The following is an 18,338-nucleotide window of genomic DNA, read 5'->3' as shown; positions in this document are numbered from 1 at the left end:
GGCGGGTTCTGGTGAATACCAGTAGCAACCTAGAACCGGTCCACTGACACGGTCCCCACCAATCCCTCGCTGACACAGAGGATCCACATCCAGCCTGCCGAATCCTAACAAATCTTAATCCTTCCACTACTTATTAGCTGCTGAATGCTACAGAGGAAATTCCTTTCTTTTTGGAACACTGATGACATCATGAGCACAGTGCTCTCTGCTGACATCTCTGTCCATTTTAGCAACCATGCATAGCAGATGTATGCTAAGGGCAGCATGATGGCTCAATGGTTAGCGCTGCTGCCTTGCAGTGCTGGGGACTTAAGTTCAAATCCCACTAAGGACAACAATAAATAAAGTGTTACTATTATTATAATAACGTCAGCAGAGAGAACTGTGCTCGTGATGTCATCAGAGAGCATTCCAAAAAGAAAAGAATTTCCTCTGTAGTATTCAGCAGCTAATAAGTACAGGAAAGATTAAGATTTTTTAATAGAAGTAATTTACAAATATGTTTAACTTTCTGCCACCAGTTGATTTAAAAGAAAAAAGATTTTCACCGGAGTACCCCTTTAAGCCACTCTTTTTGTTTGGTAAATTCACTACATAGCAGAACTTGATTTCACCCATAACAATCACCTTTCCTGGATCCCAACAATTGCTTTCAATACTCAGATACCCTCAGGAATTAAAATAGGCCAGGATAGGGTGACACGTCAGCAGCTGAGTGAAGAAATCATAGAACCACATATAGCCAAGGGTGGAACAGAGAAACTGAACTGCACCAGAAAACACAAAACTATCTCAAGAGAACAAGCTAAGGGCACTAGGACCCAGAAAAACTCTGGGTTCTGGTGGAAAAATAGTAGAGTAGCATTAGATTTATTCCTACTAAAAGCTTAGTGTAACACTGCTGCCAGCATGTACTGCATCCCGCTGCCTACCTCGGCCCAGCTACTCACACAGCTCTTCCTCCAGGCTCCGGACTGTTCCTTCTGCAATGTCTCAGGCGGCGACAGTGTCTGGTGCATTCAGTAGGGGTCACACAAGGTCTGCCTCTGTAAGGGTCAGTGTGTCCCTCTGATTCTGCTCCCTTCCAATCCCTGACTGGCATCACCTATTATTTAAGAGCTCTTCACTCACCGTTCCTTGCCTGAGCAATATTGTAGTTTCTGCAAGCGAAAATGTTATCTGCTGTGTTCCTGCATTCCAGTTTGCTGACCTTCATCTTGGCCAGGAACTGATCACTTTGCTTCTGTTTATCCTCTCTAGTGTATGATCTTGTACTTTTAGACTAAGCCTCACTCTTCCAGCAAGCTGTTTTAACAGCACCAGCTCTGCTAAATCACCTGGCCTGCTGTTTCAAACTCCATCTCCAGTGTCAGCTCGCTCTTCCCTGCCTGTATCCCCAATGCATGGTTCTGCTCAGCTGCCACTTACCGGAAGCACTCTTGTGGCAGCGACCTGGTGTTCCCTGAAGTTAAAACAAACTTCCGCATCCTGGAGCAAGATAAAAGGTGAACACCAGGGGAACCCTTAGACTCTGCTCCCAAGTTTGGCCCTACACCTAACCGGTAAGTGGTACAGTGGGTCCACCCATTGGGGCGTTAAATTTAGTACCTTGTTCATTCACCTTTATATTTTCTAGACATGTTTTAACAGTACTGTTTAACTCACAGTATGCCTTTGTCAGTTTTAGAAATTAGCATTTTTGCTTCTTGATCATATTGTCTGCTTGCATGGCATCCAAGAAAATGTGGTTACTGACAAAGGAGTACAATTTCTGTAGAGCTTTTAGTAAAAAAAAAAATATATATAATAATAATAATTTTACTTTGTCCTCTTTCTCTGCACTTTAACCAAAGACTAAAGTCAGAAGAACACCTGAACCAATCTAGACCTGTCTGAACCTGGGGATACTATGCCTGATAAGTGTGGTACTGCTCCTGGTCCAGGCTCCTGACTACTCTTGACCATAGTCCTGCCTAAACCTTATGACACAGATGCTCTGAAAATTTGCCTTGCCTTGCTCTCTTACTAATGATCTAACCTGCTCCTGAACTTTTTTCACTTCTGGAGCTAACTGGGCCTATTACTTATATTCCTTGTTCAAACTGCTTGTGTGTTCTTGGCCTGCTCAAGGTTCAGGTTCATGAACTTCTCCTGGTTCTGTTTCTGTTGCTTGTTTCTATTATCTCTTGGTTCCATCTAGAGCCCATCAGTGATCACTGATCCTGTAACATTCTAATTCAATTTAAGGCAAGCTTAAAACACATTCAATTTACAAAGTCCTTCAGATTAATAATAAGTGTAACCAGGCATAGTTAGGGATATACTGTTAGTGGAAGGTTACTCACATACATAGTATATTTCTCGTGAGATAATATGAATGAGAGCACTATAAAGCGCTATGGCAGTTTACAAAAGGGGCGGGTTCAGGGGCAGGTATGACAGGCACGATACGATGTACAGTGCCTGTCATACCTGCCACTGAACCCGCTCCTTTTGTACACTGCCACAGTGGTCTATAGCACTCTCATTTATACTTTCCAGAGTAATAAGCTAAGTCTCATTCATATCACATTGATTAACAGGCCCCTTTTTCTCTGTACTACGTTACTAACTCTAATATTACTCCACACATCTCTTCCCCCTGTACCCGCCACTTTTGAACAACGTTATAGGGCAGTATAACGCTTGCTTTCACACTCAACTCTGAGTCTGCTTACTCTGATTGAAGCTGTGATACCATATAGCGCTCCCTGTCAAACCCACTTCCGAATCCGCCCCTTTTGAACAAAGCCATAGTGCTTTACTATGGAAACAACGTACGTAACCTAACGTAACCTTTTATGAACGTAACTACTGTTTTTAAACCTCACCTTGTTTTTACTCTGCATAACAAAAACACAAAAAAGAAAAATAGCTAGCACTACCTAATACACGGGGGTACGCTGCTGAAGCAAATAAAAAGTATACAAAAAAGAAGGTTGCAGCAGCACTCTTGGTCCAAAAATGGATGCTCTTAGCGCACTTTTTGATCAAAACGCGTCCCCCATCCACCATGCGGAGGTGGCCTCTTGTCGGATGGAACCCTAGCATGCTTAGTCCACTCACCTCTGCTGGGCATATGGCCTCTGACTGGGTGACATGCAGGATCCACTATCAATGTAAAAACCTCCTGTGAAACAGGGAGGGCTGTACAGCTAGAGTGGGTGCCACTCCCCCCTAACTTGCGTAGCAAAAACACAAAAAAGACAAATAGCCAGCACTACTACCTAATACACGGGTGCACACTGCTGTAGCAAATACAAAGTATACAAAAATGAAGATTGCAGCAGCATTGTTGGTCAAAAAACTGAGTTTCTTAGCAAACTTTTTGATCAAAATGTTTCCCCCTCCACCACACAGAAGTGTCCCCTAACATGCTTAATCCACTCACTTCTGCTGGACCTTCTTTTTTGTATACTTTGTATTTGCTACAGCAGCATGCACCCGTGTATTAGGTAGTAGTGCTGGATATTTATTTTTTTGTGTTTTTGCTATGCAAGTTAGGGGGGGAGTGGCACCCTCTCTAGCCGTGCACCGCTCCCTGTTTCACAGGAGGTTTTTAAATTGATAGAGGATCCTGCATGTCACCCAGTCAGAGGCCATATGCCCAGCATATGTGAGTGGATTAAGCATGTTAGGGTCCCATCCAACAAGAGGCCACCTCCGTATGGTGGATGGGGGACACATTTTGAACAATACGTGCGCTAAGAGCCTCCATTTTTTGACCAAGAGTGCTGCTGCAACCTTCTTTTTTATATACTTTGTTTTCACTCTGTATACACCTTGCCTGATGATGGGTGCGTTTCAGACAAGAAACGCGTTGCTGGTATTTTATGCAATACACCATTTAAGGATTATACCAGATGTTGAAATCCTACTGCTTTCCTGAGATCAGCGCCAAGAACGGTCAATTTTCTTTGCCTTCTGAGTCACATTCCAAATGTAGTCTTGTTCTTGTCCTGTCTGGCTTCCATCTAATGGCTATTTTTGGGACGATGATCTGGGGGATCATCCTGCAGCAAAGACTATACCACCTTGCCATCCCTTAGATTTCACACCCAAGTTTAGCCAGTATGAAACAAGTTGTAGTCTAAACCTCCATTTAAATTACTAAAAACTTAAAAAAGTATTCCAGGATTTTTGGTTCTTAGAATGGTTCTTTGCCAGGGGCAGCAGCAAAGTTTGTCTAGTTACAAATATACTTAAATTACCTGTGTTTGGTAGCTTGTATAAAAAGTTTTTGTATTTCCTTTCCCCGGAAGTTCATTTTCTGCAGCTTTCAAAATGATTGTTGACTCTGATCTTTCCCAGCTTGCTGTGCATCCCGAGACAAAACATCACAAGTTAGGTGCTGTAAGGGGGCTTGGCTGCTTCATCTGTTGTGTGTGAAGCCAGACCCCTGATGAAGTTACCAACACACATGTGCATGCATTCGTCATCACACAGATCCAAAGCTTGTGTGTCAAGTGAATTCGGGCAAGTTATGTGATCAAATGGAGCGTGTATGTGCTGAAATGGGTGGAGTGACTGATGTGTGGGAGGGAAATAAGTCACCTCCCACCTTGAAACAAAACAATTCTAGTCTGAGGGAGGCCACAGAAACTGGAAGTAATCAATTTCCAGAAACAAGCCAGCAGCACAAATCCTTAATAAGCATGTCTATTACTGTATGACACTTAATTACTAGTGTTGAGCGGCATAGGCCATATTCGAATTCGCGAATATTCGCGAATATATGGACGAATATTCGTCATATATTCGCGAATATTCGCATATTCGTTATACCCTCGTTTTATTTTCGCATATGCGAATATTCGCGTATGCGAAAATTAACATATGTGAAAATTCGTATATACGAAAATTAGCATATGCGAAAATTAGCATGTGCTAATTTTCGCATATGCGAATTTCCGCACGTCAGTCTTACACAGTAGTATTACAGCCTTCTTTACACCACATAAGCTGGAAGCAGAGAGGAATGATCACTGTGATGTGTACTGTGAAGAAAAAAAAAACAAAAAAAAAAAAAACGAATATTCGTAATTACGAATATATAGCGCTATATTCGCGAAATTCGCGAATTCGCGAATATGCGATATTCGCGAATAATATTCGAACTGCGAATATTCGCGAGCAACACTATTAATTACTAACAACAGCTTATGTTGAATAACCCCTTAACAAAAAAACAGAGACAAGGACCAACTTGGACCATAAGTGTCAGAACCCGTAGGGTTAATCTGCCCTGAGAATGTTTTGTTTATTTTGGTTGCTAGGACTATGCCTCTGGACTTTTGGGTGATGTTCAGTTGCAGCCTATTGGAGTCCTCCTACTTCATGCTCAGGGGCATATAAGGAAGCCTTTTCCCATTTTGCTTTGCCTGTGAAAATTCTTGTAACTGACCTAGCAACCTCTGTACTCATATATTGTTTATTCTGGTTTTGTGACACTTGGCTCAGCTTTTAACTACCCTTTGACACTCTGCTATCGAACTGTGTTCCCTCCTGACTTGTTGACTGTGTATTTGTGTGTGTTTAGGTTATTTCTGTTAGTTTGTGTGCCTCCAGCTGTTCCCGACATTTGTCAGTTTTTTTGTAGTTTATTATTTTGACTACTGACTCCCATCACTTATATAGGAAGAAGGGACAGGCACCGTGGTTGTGGACCCACTTCCTAGGGTGGGTATGCAAGTAGGCAGGGAAAGAGGGAGTGGGCGAGTTCAGGGCTGCACTCTATCCCTGTCCTACATGACAATAAGTGGGCATGCAGCCCAAGATCTATTTAAGGACTCCAGGCCTATCTGCTTATATATGTCTGTTAAACATTTGCATAGGCATTCCAAAACAACTGACTGTGTACCTTTTGCACCTCGGCAGTACTGGCATATAAACATATGGCTGTACATTGTAATTAAAACAAATTAAAAGGTGTGTTGAATTGTATTTATAACATCAAATAAAAATGTATTCTAAACTTATTGTTATGAAAAAGGCATATCTATAAAATGAAAACTAACTTCTCAAGGGGGTTAAACCCACCCGCAAAAAATTAAAAACATAATGAATAAAAATGGTGGAAAGATAATACTGTAACAAACATGCCTAATACTAACCAATGCAGGACATGTCTAAATAAAGGTGTTGTCTGGTAAATAGATATACCTTTTTTTAATTATTAGTGCTCACACTGGACAACATGTAGTTTGTAAGCTCTCGCGAGCAGGGCCCACACTCCTCCTGTTTGAATAGTTAGTGTGTAAAATTGGTATGTCTGATACTTTTCTTTATTTGTACCCCAAAATTGTAAAGTGCTGCAGAATCTGTTAGCGCTATATAAATAAAAATATTATTATTATTATTATTACTACTACATGTCTGTGTGTTTAATAGTAAAGGCTATTTATTCCAGTGGGTGTTCCTCAAAGATCCCCCTACCTTGAGGGCTTGCTGGTGGCTAGCTCTAAAGATAACAGAGGATTATATAATCATCTGAAGACATATATCTCACCATGTGGTCACCCAAGTTACATAATATACAATATTAAATCTTTATTTACTTTTAAAAACTAGATCGGAAGTTCCCTATCAAAAAGATTACCTAACCCATGCACATCTTTAAGTAGTGTTTTGCTGCCCTCTCCTGGTTTCAAAAGAAAAGGTCTAGTTCTGTTACAGCTTCATTTTCTAGTTTCCTTTAAATAATTAGTCATATGACTTCAGGCAATATGGCCATCTATTTCTAGTAAATTTGAGAACGCTAATACTAATTTTGATATCTGGTTAATTTTGGAAATTGTAATATATTACAATATCTAACAATAATTCATTTGAATGACAATTTTTTCGAACAGTGTAAATAATTACTCTATGTAGTTACACCTATATTATTTTTGCAACAATTCCATCATATATATTATATATTATATTCATTTATAAATAATACTATATTCACATATGAGTCAGATTTTCTGTTGCAAGACACCTTGGCAGACTTTATTGCAAGTCAAAAACATATTTCAACTGCAGTGTCAGAACACAGCTCAGTCATTTTACAAGTCTTAATTTATTCATATTATCAAATAAAAAACAACAATGAGAAGCGTAAACAGAAATAATTAAAAGAAATCAGCAAAAATTGTACAGCAATCTTATGAAAAATGTATTAATCCTGGAGAACTGTTAGAATGGTGTACTGAATTGTTTCCCCAGTGCAACATGCTCCAGATCTTTGTGTACATTTTTGTAATCTGACATAGTCCACATTGATGCGAACATAGTTTAGATCCATTTCATGTCTGTTGTTTTACAGAGTGTAATGAGGTAATGTTAGTCTATGGGGTTATTCACATGGATATATAAAAAGCAAACTTTTTTAAAAAGCGCAGTATGCACTACATTTAAATTTTTCGTTAATGGAGTATACACATAGAAGTCTAAAGAGAGTGATTAAAATACAGATGCATCTTTATATGTTTCATATTTCATCCATTTAATCTGTAGGGCAGCCCATCATTTACTATACAGGAATATGGATACAATAGTGAAGCAATATGGTGAGGAAATACTGATTACATACTGATGTTATCCTATCTGTAAAACATCCATTATTTTGTACGTGTATTATGGACTTAAACAGATATGCTCGTGTGAAACACCTAAACAAAAACTAGTTCTTCAATGCTTTCTTTAAAGGTTTAATAAAATGGTGTTCTGCCTAAATGATGTGTTTTTAATATATCTGTGGCATAAATATATTGCAAAATCAGTCCTGACAATTCTGCATTCACATGTAACAATATTCTATGTGATACAAAAATGGTACGAAAAGTTTTAGGGTATAGAGAAGACCAAACAAGATTAATGTGGTTTGAGAACAGTGCCAGACAGCTACTGCAAAATATTGAATACCTGACATTTATTTATTTAGATATTTATTTATTTAGTTTTTTGATTTAATGTTCTAAATATGCCTCTGAATAGCCCTGTGTTATACATGTATCATGTATTCTTTATTACAATGTATGCTGGAATTTGTAATGTTATCTTTAGCTTTAGATACAAAGCTAGAAAGATATAGATTACAAATAATTTCATACCACATATCAATTGTTTGTTTACAAAAGCACATATTGCTTTGAGCTGGTGTTTTTTTTTTCTTTTTTCTTTTATTAGTTTTTTTCAACGTGTCACAAAAACTTTGCAACATTATTTTCCTCAATAAAGTCTGTCTGCTATACTCTCCTATACAGTTTAATGCATGAGAATTTTTTCTCATTCCCTTTCATCTTCCTGTAAGAAGATAACACACTGTGGAGAGAGACTAATAAAATTAAATTCATTATTCTTATGGATCCCCGGAGTTTACACTTTCGTGTATTTTAATCCCTTTCTATTTTAAATTTCCAATAATATTAAAGTTGATACCCGCTTGCAAATTATATTCATTCCGCAGTGGCTGCTTTAATAAGTTCATGCCAATGATTTTATAACCTAATATCCATGAACTTTATCTTTTAATTACTGCTATCTAAATTATTCTTGTTTTATGTTTGATTTATTGCAACATATGTTTCTTATTCTCCACATAAAGTTTATTTCTCCAGCTTTGCAACTTTTATAGAGCCTCAGTGTAATAATCATTTTTTTATATTTCCCAGCATCTGAAAAGGGAACTCCGGTGGAAACAAGTGGAAAACAAATGTTTTCAAATCAACTGGGGCTAGAAAGTTAAACAGATTTGTAAATTTGTAAAATCTTCATCCTTCCAGTACTTATCAGTTGCTGTATACTACACAGAAAATTGAGAAGTTCTTTCCAGTCTGACCACAGTGCTCTCTGCTGACACCTCTGTCCATGTCAGGAACTGTCCAGATTAGAAGCAAATCCCCATAGAAATCCTATCCTGCTCTGGACAGTTCCTGACACTAACAGAGGTTTTAGGGGAGAGCACTGTGGTCAGATTGGAAAGAACTTCACAAATTTCTCTGTAGTATATCCGTAGTATACAGCAGCTGATAAGTACTGGAATGGTTAAGATTTTTAAATAGAAGTAATATACAAACAGGTTTAAAGGGTAGCTCCCACCAACCCTCTTTTTTTTCTCTCCCTGCCTATTGCCCTTCTATCCCTAATCCCCTCCCTGCCTTTATTTTTATACTTATTGACTAATACATGCCATTTTGTCTGCCTGGTAGTGTGCTCACTACCAGGCAGACTTCCCCAGCAGGCACCACGTCACTGATGCTTGCTGGGGGCGACTTCCGCCCTCCGTTCTAACAGGGTGCCTCCAGCTGTTTCACAACTACAACTCCCAGCATGCCCTGACATCTGTTGGCTTAAAGTGCCTCCTAGGGCACATGCTGGCTCTTTAAAATTTAAAGGGCCAGCGCACTATTGATTGGTGCTAGTCTGTTTTGATCCTATATAACCCCGCACTTCCTTAGAACTTTTCCAGATCTTTGTGCCGTTAAAGAGAACCCATTCACTTGTGACTTGCCTTGTCGTATATTTGACCCCTTTCTGAGTGACCTGACCTTGCTTCTGTGCCCCCTGCCATCTGACCTCTTGCTACGTGACCTGACCTTGCTTCAGCGCCGCCAGCCCAGACCTCCTGCCTGTCCTGACTTTGTGTGTGTCTCATCCTTCCAGTGCCACGTTATACCTCGGCTGCCTGTGGGGACGAGTCGTATAAGGGGTAGCGACCTGGGTGCCCCCTGCTGCAGCAAGTCTATCCTGCTTTTCTGTGGGCTCTGGTGAAAACCAGTGGTACCTTAGACTAGACATGTGCATTTCGTTTCAGAACTAATCGCTAAAATAACGAAAAGTGTGATTTTCGTTACTTTCGGATGATCCCGAAAAATGAACATAAAATATTGAATGTTTCTGAAAACACCTCATTAACGAATGCTAATCTGACGATATTCGTAAGGTGCCGAACATAAAATATTGGGTCTTTCCGAAAACGCCGTATTAATGAATGCCAATCTGACGATATCCGTTAAGGTCCGAATGCCGATCAACATATGCATTCGATAATTACGAATGTTGACTCTTGTTCACAAATAATGCAGTCTGTAAATAACGAACGCATTAGTTAATTATGGAATGCATTAGTTAATTACGGAATGCATTCGTTAATTACGGAATGCATTGGTTATTAGTTAACGAAATCGAAACTAAGAAATCATTTTTTCCATTTATTTGATTGGTCCCTTTACAGAGTTAGTTGTCACATGACACTAGTCAGCCAATCGAGTTGTCCTTCTACATCCTATGTTTTTCACAGACATTGAGGAACTTTTCTTTATTGTAAACTATGTGGCAAGGAAGTAAGTCGTGGCAAAGTCTTGGGGCATCTCACCAATGCAAGAATGAATAATCATCTGAGGACACACCACAAGGCAGTGTTGATGACTGATGAGAGAAGAAAGTAGTTTGGCAGCTCCACCAAGTAAAAAAAAGGGAAGTAGTAGTGCTAGTTCCAGTGCTACTATGAGTTCAGCCTCAGATAACCTGGAAAAGGGGTAAGGGGTAAATCTAACCACTGACCTGTGGAGTGCTCCCAGTGACCAGCATGCTTTTCTATCATTGACCGCACGCTGGTGGCAGCCCATTGTCACTGAACTTGCCCAAACCAAATCAGGTCCAAGAAGCACAGGGGCTGGTGTTGAGAATACAAATCAGGGCCACCGCTCATTCCTCCTCCATGCGAAGGTATTGTATGAGCAGCACAGCTCTCAAAACATTACCAGAGCACTTTAAAAAATGGTGGAAGAATGGCTTGGGGAGCACGGAGATACACATCCGAAGATGGGTTTCGTGGTGACTGACGGTGCAGCCAACATGATAAAGGCATTCCGTGATGGCAACTTTGTGGGTGTGCGATGCTCTGCACATGTCCTCCATCTTGTGGTGAAGGCCGGTTTGGAAGGCACCTCAGAGAGCAACACAAAGCTCACAGGAGTTCTGGATTCATGCAGAAAAATTGCAGGGCATTTTCACCGGAGTGTTAAAGACAGCCACTTACTCAGACGGGAGCAGAGTAAGGCAGGTGTTCCTCAACACAGACAGAAACAGGATGTTAGCACCCGGTGGAATTCCACACTAGAAATGCTGGAAAGAATCCTAGAGCAGCAAAAACCTATACATGCAATGTCCCATGAAAATTACATTGGCATCACCAGAGCATTTGGCAGGGAGGAGTGGACCTTAGTTGCTCAGGTGGTGGCTGTACTTAGCCCCTTTCGTGCGGTCACGGAAAACCTAAGCCAGGAGAAGGCAAGTTTGGCGCAAGTCATCCCCCTCTTTTCCCATCTGTTAAACAAAATGGATGCTTTCCTGAATAACAGGGAAAAGTTGACTGGAAGCTATATAGTTGGTGATGTTGCCACACTGGTAAGGAGACTCCAGGTCCAACTACAGCATAGGATCAAAGAGCTGACAGACACTTGCCCTGATCTAATGCTAGCCACCATGTGTGACCCCCCGGATTAAGGGCAAAATAGCTCTCCAAGCAAATGCCCTAAAAAGCTGGAAGGACAAATTAATCACCAAAGTGTGTGACAGACAGAGGCTATTGGATGTGGGACAAGAGAGGGATGATGAGGAGGAAGAAGCAGAGGAAGATGAGCCTGCTGAAATGTCAGACTCAGCAACCATCAGCAACACTGCTGTACCCTCCTCAAGAGCTGCTGACTTTTGGGCAGAGACAGTACAAACCCTGGTTGGACAAACCAGACAACCCTCCCGGATACCAAGAGACAAGTTTGCAGACATGATAAAAATTATCTTTCTGAACCACATCAATTACCCACTGCCGATGCCATGAAATATTGGGACGAAAGGAGGGCTATTTGGCCTGCTCTAAGCATGGTGGCCCAGGAGCTCCTATCCTGCCCCCCAACCTCTGTGCAAAGTGAGCGGGTATTTTCCGTCACTGGAAATATTCTATGCCCACAGCGTTCTCAACTGGCCCCTCAGCTCATGGAGCAGATGACTTTTTTAAAAGTCAATTTGCCAAAGTTAGGGTACCCAGCCCTAAACTTTGAAACAAGTTAACAAGTTACATCTTCACTTAAAGTTGAACAGTTACAGTTGAGTTCACGTTTCATTTACAAGTTGGAATGTTTTCCCGTCACCAGTTGTTTAACCCCTTAAGGACTCAGCCCATTTTGGCCTTAAGGACTCAGACAATTACATTTTTACGTTTTCATTTTTTCCTCCTCGCCTTCTAAAAATCATAACTCTTTTATATTTTCATCCACAGACTAGTATGAGGGCTTGTTTTTTGCGCGACCAGTTGTCCTATGTAATGACATAACTCATTATATCATAAAATGTATGGTGCAACCAAAAAACACTATTTTTGTGGGGAAATTAAAACGAAAAACGCAATTTTGCTAATTTTGAAAGGTTTTGTTTTCACGCCGTACAATTGATGGTAAAAATGACGTGTGTTCTTTATTATGAGGGTCAATAAGATTAAATGATACCCATTATTACATATTTTTATATTATTGTTGTGCTTAAAAAAAATCACAAACTTTTTAACCAAATTAGTACGTTTATAATCCCTTTATTTTGATGACCTCTAACTTTTTTATTTTTCCGTATAAGCAGCGGTATGGGGGCTCATTTTTTGCGCCATGATCTGTACTTTTTTTTGATACCACATTTGCATATAAAAAACTTTAAATTAATTTTTAATAATTTTTTTTTAATAAAATGTATTAAAAAAGTAGGAATTTTGGACTTTTTTTTTTTCGTTCACGCCGTTCACCGTACGGGATCATTAACATTTTATTTTAATAGTTCGGACATTTACGCACGCGGCGATACCAAATATGTCTATAAAAAATCTTTTTTTACGCTTTTTGGAGGTAAAATAGGAAAAAACGGACGTTTTACTTTTTTATTGGGGGAGGGGATTTTTCACTTTTTTTTTACTTTTACATTTTTTTTTACACTTGAATAGTCCCCATAGGGGACTATTCATAGCAATACCATGATTGCTAATACCTATCTGTTCTATGTATAGGACATAGAACAGATCAGTGTTTTCGGTCATCTTCTGCTCTGGTCTGCTCGATCACAGACCAGAGCAGGAGATGGCAGGAGCCGGACGGAGGAAGGAGAGGGGACCTCCGTGCGGCGTTATGAATGATCGGATCCCCGCAGCAACGCTGCGGGCAATCCGATCATTCATTCAAATTGCGCACTGCCGCAGATGCCGGGATCTGTATTGATCCCGGCACCTGAGGGGTTAATGGCGGACGCCCGCGAGATAGCGGGCGTCGGCCATTGCCGGCGGGTCCCTGGCTGCGATCAGCAGCCGGGATCAGCCGCGCATGACACGGGCATCGCTCCGATGCCCGCGGTTATGCACAGGAAGTAAATGTACGTCCTGGTGCGTTAAGTACCACCTCACCAGGACGTACATTTACGCCCTGCGTCCTTAAGGGGTTAAAAGTGAAGCAAGTGACAAGCTTAACAGCCCCTTCAAACAGGTGAGTGGTCTGTCAATCATCCCCTTCCCTCATAATATCACATTATTAATTTTAGTTTAATTTATAGCTTTCCATCTTTCTTTCAGGATTTAGGAATCCTATTGCTGGACCTTGAAGTGGGTGAAAAACAAGGAGTTTCTTTCAGCAAATCACTGGTGAGTACTGAGTAACTTAAAATTCCATCAATTTTCTTTATAACAGTTGTGCTTTACAGTGCCTCTGCCACTAGAGGGACCCCTAGTAAATGAAAGAAGCAAATATTCCAGCGGCATAATGGTCTATTCACACGTAAATTATTTTTTGCAGATATTGAAATCTGCAGCATAATATGCAGTACATCAAATCTGTGCAGAATACTGTACGTGCCAATAGAAAATATAAGTCAGTGTATTTTTATTTTTTATTTCTCTCCAGTCTGACCACAGGGCTCTCTCTGCTGACACCTCTGTACATGTCAGGAATTGTCCAGATTAGAATAAAATCCTCATAGCAAAGTTCCTGCTGCTCTGGACAGTTCCTAATACGGACAAAGGTGTCAGCAGAGAGCACTGTGGACAAGGGGCAGATTTATCAAAACCTGTGCAGAGGAAAAGTTTTCCAGTTGCCCATAGCAACCAGTCAGATCGCTTCTTTCATTTTGCACAGGCCTTGTTAAAAAATGAAAGAAGCGAGCTGATTGGTTGCTATGGGCCCCTGGGCAACTTCTCCTCTGGACAGGTTTTGATAAATCCCCCCCAAGATGTGGACAACACCAAAAAAAAAAAAAAAATGGAAATAAAATTAATGTGATGTTTGTAATTATTTAGACACCACACAGGATAAAGAAAAAATCTTTTTTTTTTTCTTGAATGGCCAAGGCCTTGAATGCTACTGTAGTATTTCAGGTTTTTTTGGGGGTATTGCTGCTGATGCTTATGGGGTCAGGCAACCTCTGAGAGCTGACAATAGCAGACATAGCGTCCACCCTCAAATCATGCATCGCCTGCATCTGTTGTCAGCTATGGTGGGACAACATGGCCTGAAATTCTCCCATTTGTTTGGCCAACAGGGCTTGGAATTCTTTTTTTGAGACCAGTGGAGTTCAAATATGGTGCGATTCATCCTGCGCAATTCGCGCGACATGTTCCTGTTCTCCTTGGCCAGCCTTTGGTTTTCTTTTACAACCTGCAGGTAAGTATGCCTTGGGACAGAGGGAGGAGCTAGGGTTGGGGAGAGTGGTTGGTGTTGTGTACCTGGGGACACCTCCTCCTCCACATTTATCTCAGCCGGTGCTGAGGATAGGACAGGTGATTGGGGCAAGTTTTGATGGTGGACCATCCTCCCTGCAGATGGACCTGGTTGATCTGAAAAAAAAAAAATAATAATAATTAATTAGTAATGTTTTGACTGAAGCAGTAAGAAAGTTTACATTACAGTGTGTCTCATTACTTTGATTAGCTGCCATCATAAGTTGTTAAAGCTTAAATAAATAAACTACAATATGGTGAAAAAGTGATAAGTTTATTTCCTCATAGGTAAAGAAGAAGATACTGAAATATTATATTATTAACCTCTGAGGAAATTAACTCATCACTATTTCAGCATTTTGGAGTGTTGTGGGTCTGGAGGTGCTGCATTCTCTTGATTGTTTGATATCAACCGTATATCCCGGCGTATAAGACGACTTTTTAACCCCAAATTTTCTTCTGAAAAGTCAGGGGTCGTCTTATATGCCGGGAAAACTTCTGATTATCTGCCCAGGCCGGCTCCCGTGTGTGGCTGCAGGTGGGGGCCGGTAAGAGCAAGTAAAAACGAATACTGTATACTAAAAACCAGGGGGCCTCCAGCTGTTGTGAAACTACAACTCCCAGCACGGCAAAGGCTGTCCGGGCATGCTGGGAGTTGTAGTTTTACAACAGCTGGAGGCCCCCTGGTTTTTAGTATACAGTATTAGTTTTTACCTGCTCTGGCTGGCCCCCGCCTGCAGCCACACACGGGAGCCGGTCCGGGTAGATAATCATAGGTATTCCTATGCCGGAAATCCCATAAGGATGTCCGCCGTTCACTTACCATTACCTGGCCGGCGTGCGTCCTCCTGCGATCCTCCCTTGGTCCTCCTGCGGTCCGGTCCTCCGTCTCTATGGTTGTACGCACGGAACGCCAGTGACGTCCTGTGTGTACAACCATAGAGGCAGAGGAGCGCAGGACCAGGAGGACCGCAGGAGGACGCGTGCCGGCAGGGGCCTGGTGAGTGACCGGCCGTGCTATCTTAAGTGATCCAGTCACCCCTCCCCGGTCCCGACACCTGCTGCTATGGTCAATAGGCCATAGCAGTAGATGGTGACCCGGGCCGGAGGAGTGGTGATCGGAACACTGTGGTGGCAGTACAGACATACAACCTCCAGCCATACACTGTATATGGCTGGAAGCTGTATGTCTGTTGGGGAATGCTGCCAATCTAATGTGGGGAAACTGCCTACAAATGTGGGGGGAACTGCCTACAAATGTGGGGGGACCTGCCTACTATAGCGGGGGAACTGCTAACCTAATGTGGGGGGAACTATACTGCCTACCTAATGTGGGGGAACATGATGCCTACCTAATGTGGGGGGAAATACAAGGTACCGTACATCGTGGTAGGAGGGGCAGTCTTATATGGCGAGTATATCCCAAACTCTATATTTTAACTGTAAAAGTTGGGGGTCGTCTTATACTCCAAGTCCTCTTATACGCCGGCATATACGGTATTTATGTATGCATGTGTGTACATATATATATATATATATATATATGTGTGTGTGTGTGTGTGTGTGTAATTGTATGTTTGGGATTAGTATGATTGTTTTATATTTTTTGAATAAGTAATTATTAATAATACTAATTTTTTTTTTTTTTTTTACTCACCGCCAGCACTCTCGGACGACATATGAGGACCACCAAGGCCTGTCTCACTCCGACCCTCCGGCAGTAGATGTTTCCGGAACTCCTGCTCCCACTTCCTGAATGCCTTTTTCTTTTTGATTTTCCGCAGGATGGATGCTTTGCAGTCATAATACCTGCATGAGATATAGTTTATTAAAGAGTTTATCATACATTTAAAATCAATAAAAAGTTTTGTTGACAAATGTTACAACTTTTTTGATTTTACTTATATGCACAATTGCACATAACCACATTCCTAAATTCATAAACAGATATAGCTACTGTTACCAAAATGTCTGGTATGTTAAAGGGGTATTCCATTATTTTCAATAATGCACCTAATTATATTGTATGTACCTCTGTGTGGTTTTAATTTTTCCATCTGTGATTAATTACTTATTTAATAGAATATACATCATTACAAGTGCCACACACAGTGTAATAATATCTAAATTCCCCATAGACTACTCTTACACTAAAGGGGTACTCTAGTGAAAGGCAGTAAGGAAAAAGATTAAATAAACTCTCCAGGGCATGGTTATACCAACTTATATGTTTTCTCTCTATGGAGTACCCCTTTAACCCATAAAGGACAGTAGGACACAGTCCATGTGATCAAATATGAAATTTAAATTGCCTAACTGCTGCAGATGTCATGATCTGTATTGATCATGGCATCTGAGGTACCCAGAATGAATGCCCAATTGCAGCAAGGGGTTAAAGCCTCAGTGAAGGACTGGGTTTAACCCCTTGCTGCAATTGGACATTAATTCTGCATTTGTGGCTCCTGAGGTATGATGCACGCTCACCACTCAGTAGGTGGGTACTTTCTGCCAGGCACTTTTCTGTTTAGTTTCTGTTTAATTTCCTTGCACCAGTTGATTTTAAATAAAAAAGGTTTTCACCAGAGTACCCCTTTAACTCCTCTGCTACATGCTTGAGATCCTGGATGGAGCAACAGAGCATAGATAACACTGATCATTATGCAATGCTACCTAAGTTATCACCCTTTTCACATTAGGTGGAATAAAATATTTAAATATAATTATATATATGTAATAAATCCGTGTTCCCCAACCAGGGTGCCTCCAGCTGTTGCAAAACTACAACTCCCAGCATGCCAACGGCTGTCTACGGATGTCCATGCTGGGACATCTGGAGGCACCCTGGTTGGGGAACACACACACACATATATATATATATATATATATATATTATATATACATACATTTTACATTTAGTACTCCCCTTTTGCGTATACATTCCACTGATCGGTCCTTTGCTTCACCAACATGGACCACAGCGTCTCGGACCCGCTTCCAGGCCGCAAATTTCTCCTCGGTGCCTACGGTGGTGGTGAACAGTGTGGATTTTTTTCTGGTGACAGCTGCCACCAGAGCTAAGTTTTCCTCAGTGGGGAACCTGGGCCCAGGAAACAGGTGCCGACTCCTCCGCTCCACTTTCCGAACTTGGGGATGGGGACACTGACCACCCAACTTTTCTAGTGGTGCCACTGCCACTGCTAATGTCGCCCTGATAAGGGCGCCTCCTCCTCCTCTCTCCTCTTCCACCAGCACATTCATCAACAACATTCACACTCACACCTGCACTCTCACTCACTCTCATACGCTCACCTTAGTCTCTCCCAGCCACACTTTCATGCTCTACTCCAGACATTTTATCACCCAGTATCACAGCAAAGTTTTTCTCACAGCTCACAACCAACAGTACTGCATGCAGCTCAGCCTAGGTGGAAGTGGAAATTGCTGGAACGAATTCGATTTTTTTTTGTCATTTCAATAAAGTTTGTTAAAAAGCTTCGGATGTATTCGTTATTCGGCTTAAATAACGAATGTATCCAAATAACGAAAGCGCCCGATAACGAAAGAAATA

The 18,338-nt window shown here is 41.2% G+C and overlaps 1 long non-coding RNA gene across 1 annotated transcript; it reads left to right on the top strand.

The window, feature by feature from the left end:
• Nucleotides 1-922: 922 nt before the first annotated feature.
• On the top strand, nt 923-16,571 carry LOC130369112 (uncharacterized). Its single transcript, XR_008892669.1, has 4 exons — nt 923-1,562; nt 13,631-13,699; nt 14,593-14,714; nt 16,434-16,571. It is a non-coding gene; the product is annotated as an uncharacterized LOC130369112 (long non-coding RNA).
• Nucleotides 16,572-18,338: the final 1,767 nt, after the last annotated feature.

This window comes from Hyla sarda, chromosome 4 (assembly GCF_029499605.1).
Source record: "Hyla sarda isolate aHylSar1 chromosome 4, aHylSar1.hap1, whole genome shotgun sequence".
In the NCBI taxonomy this organism is placed as follows: domain Eukaryota; kingdom Metazoa; phylum Chordata; class Amphibia; order Anura; family Hylidae; genus Hyla; species Hyla sarda.
This window is presented reverse-complemented; position numbering and strand designations above follow the sequence as displayed.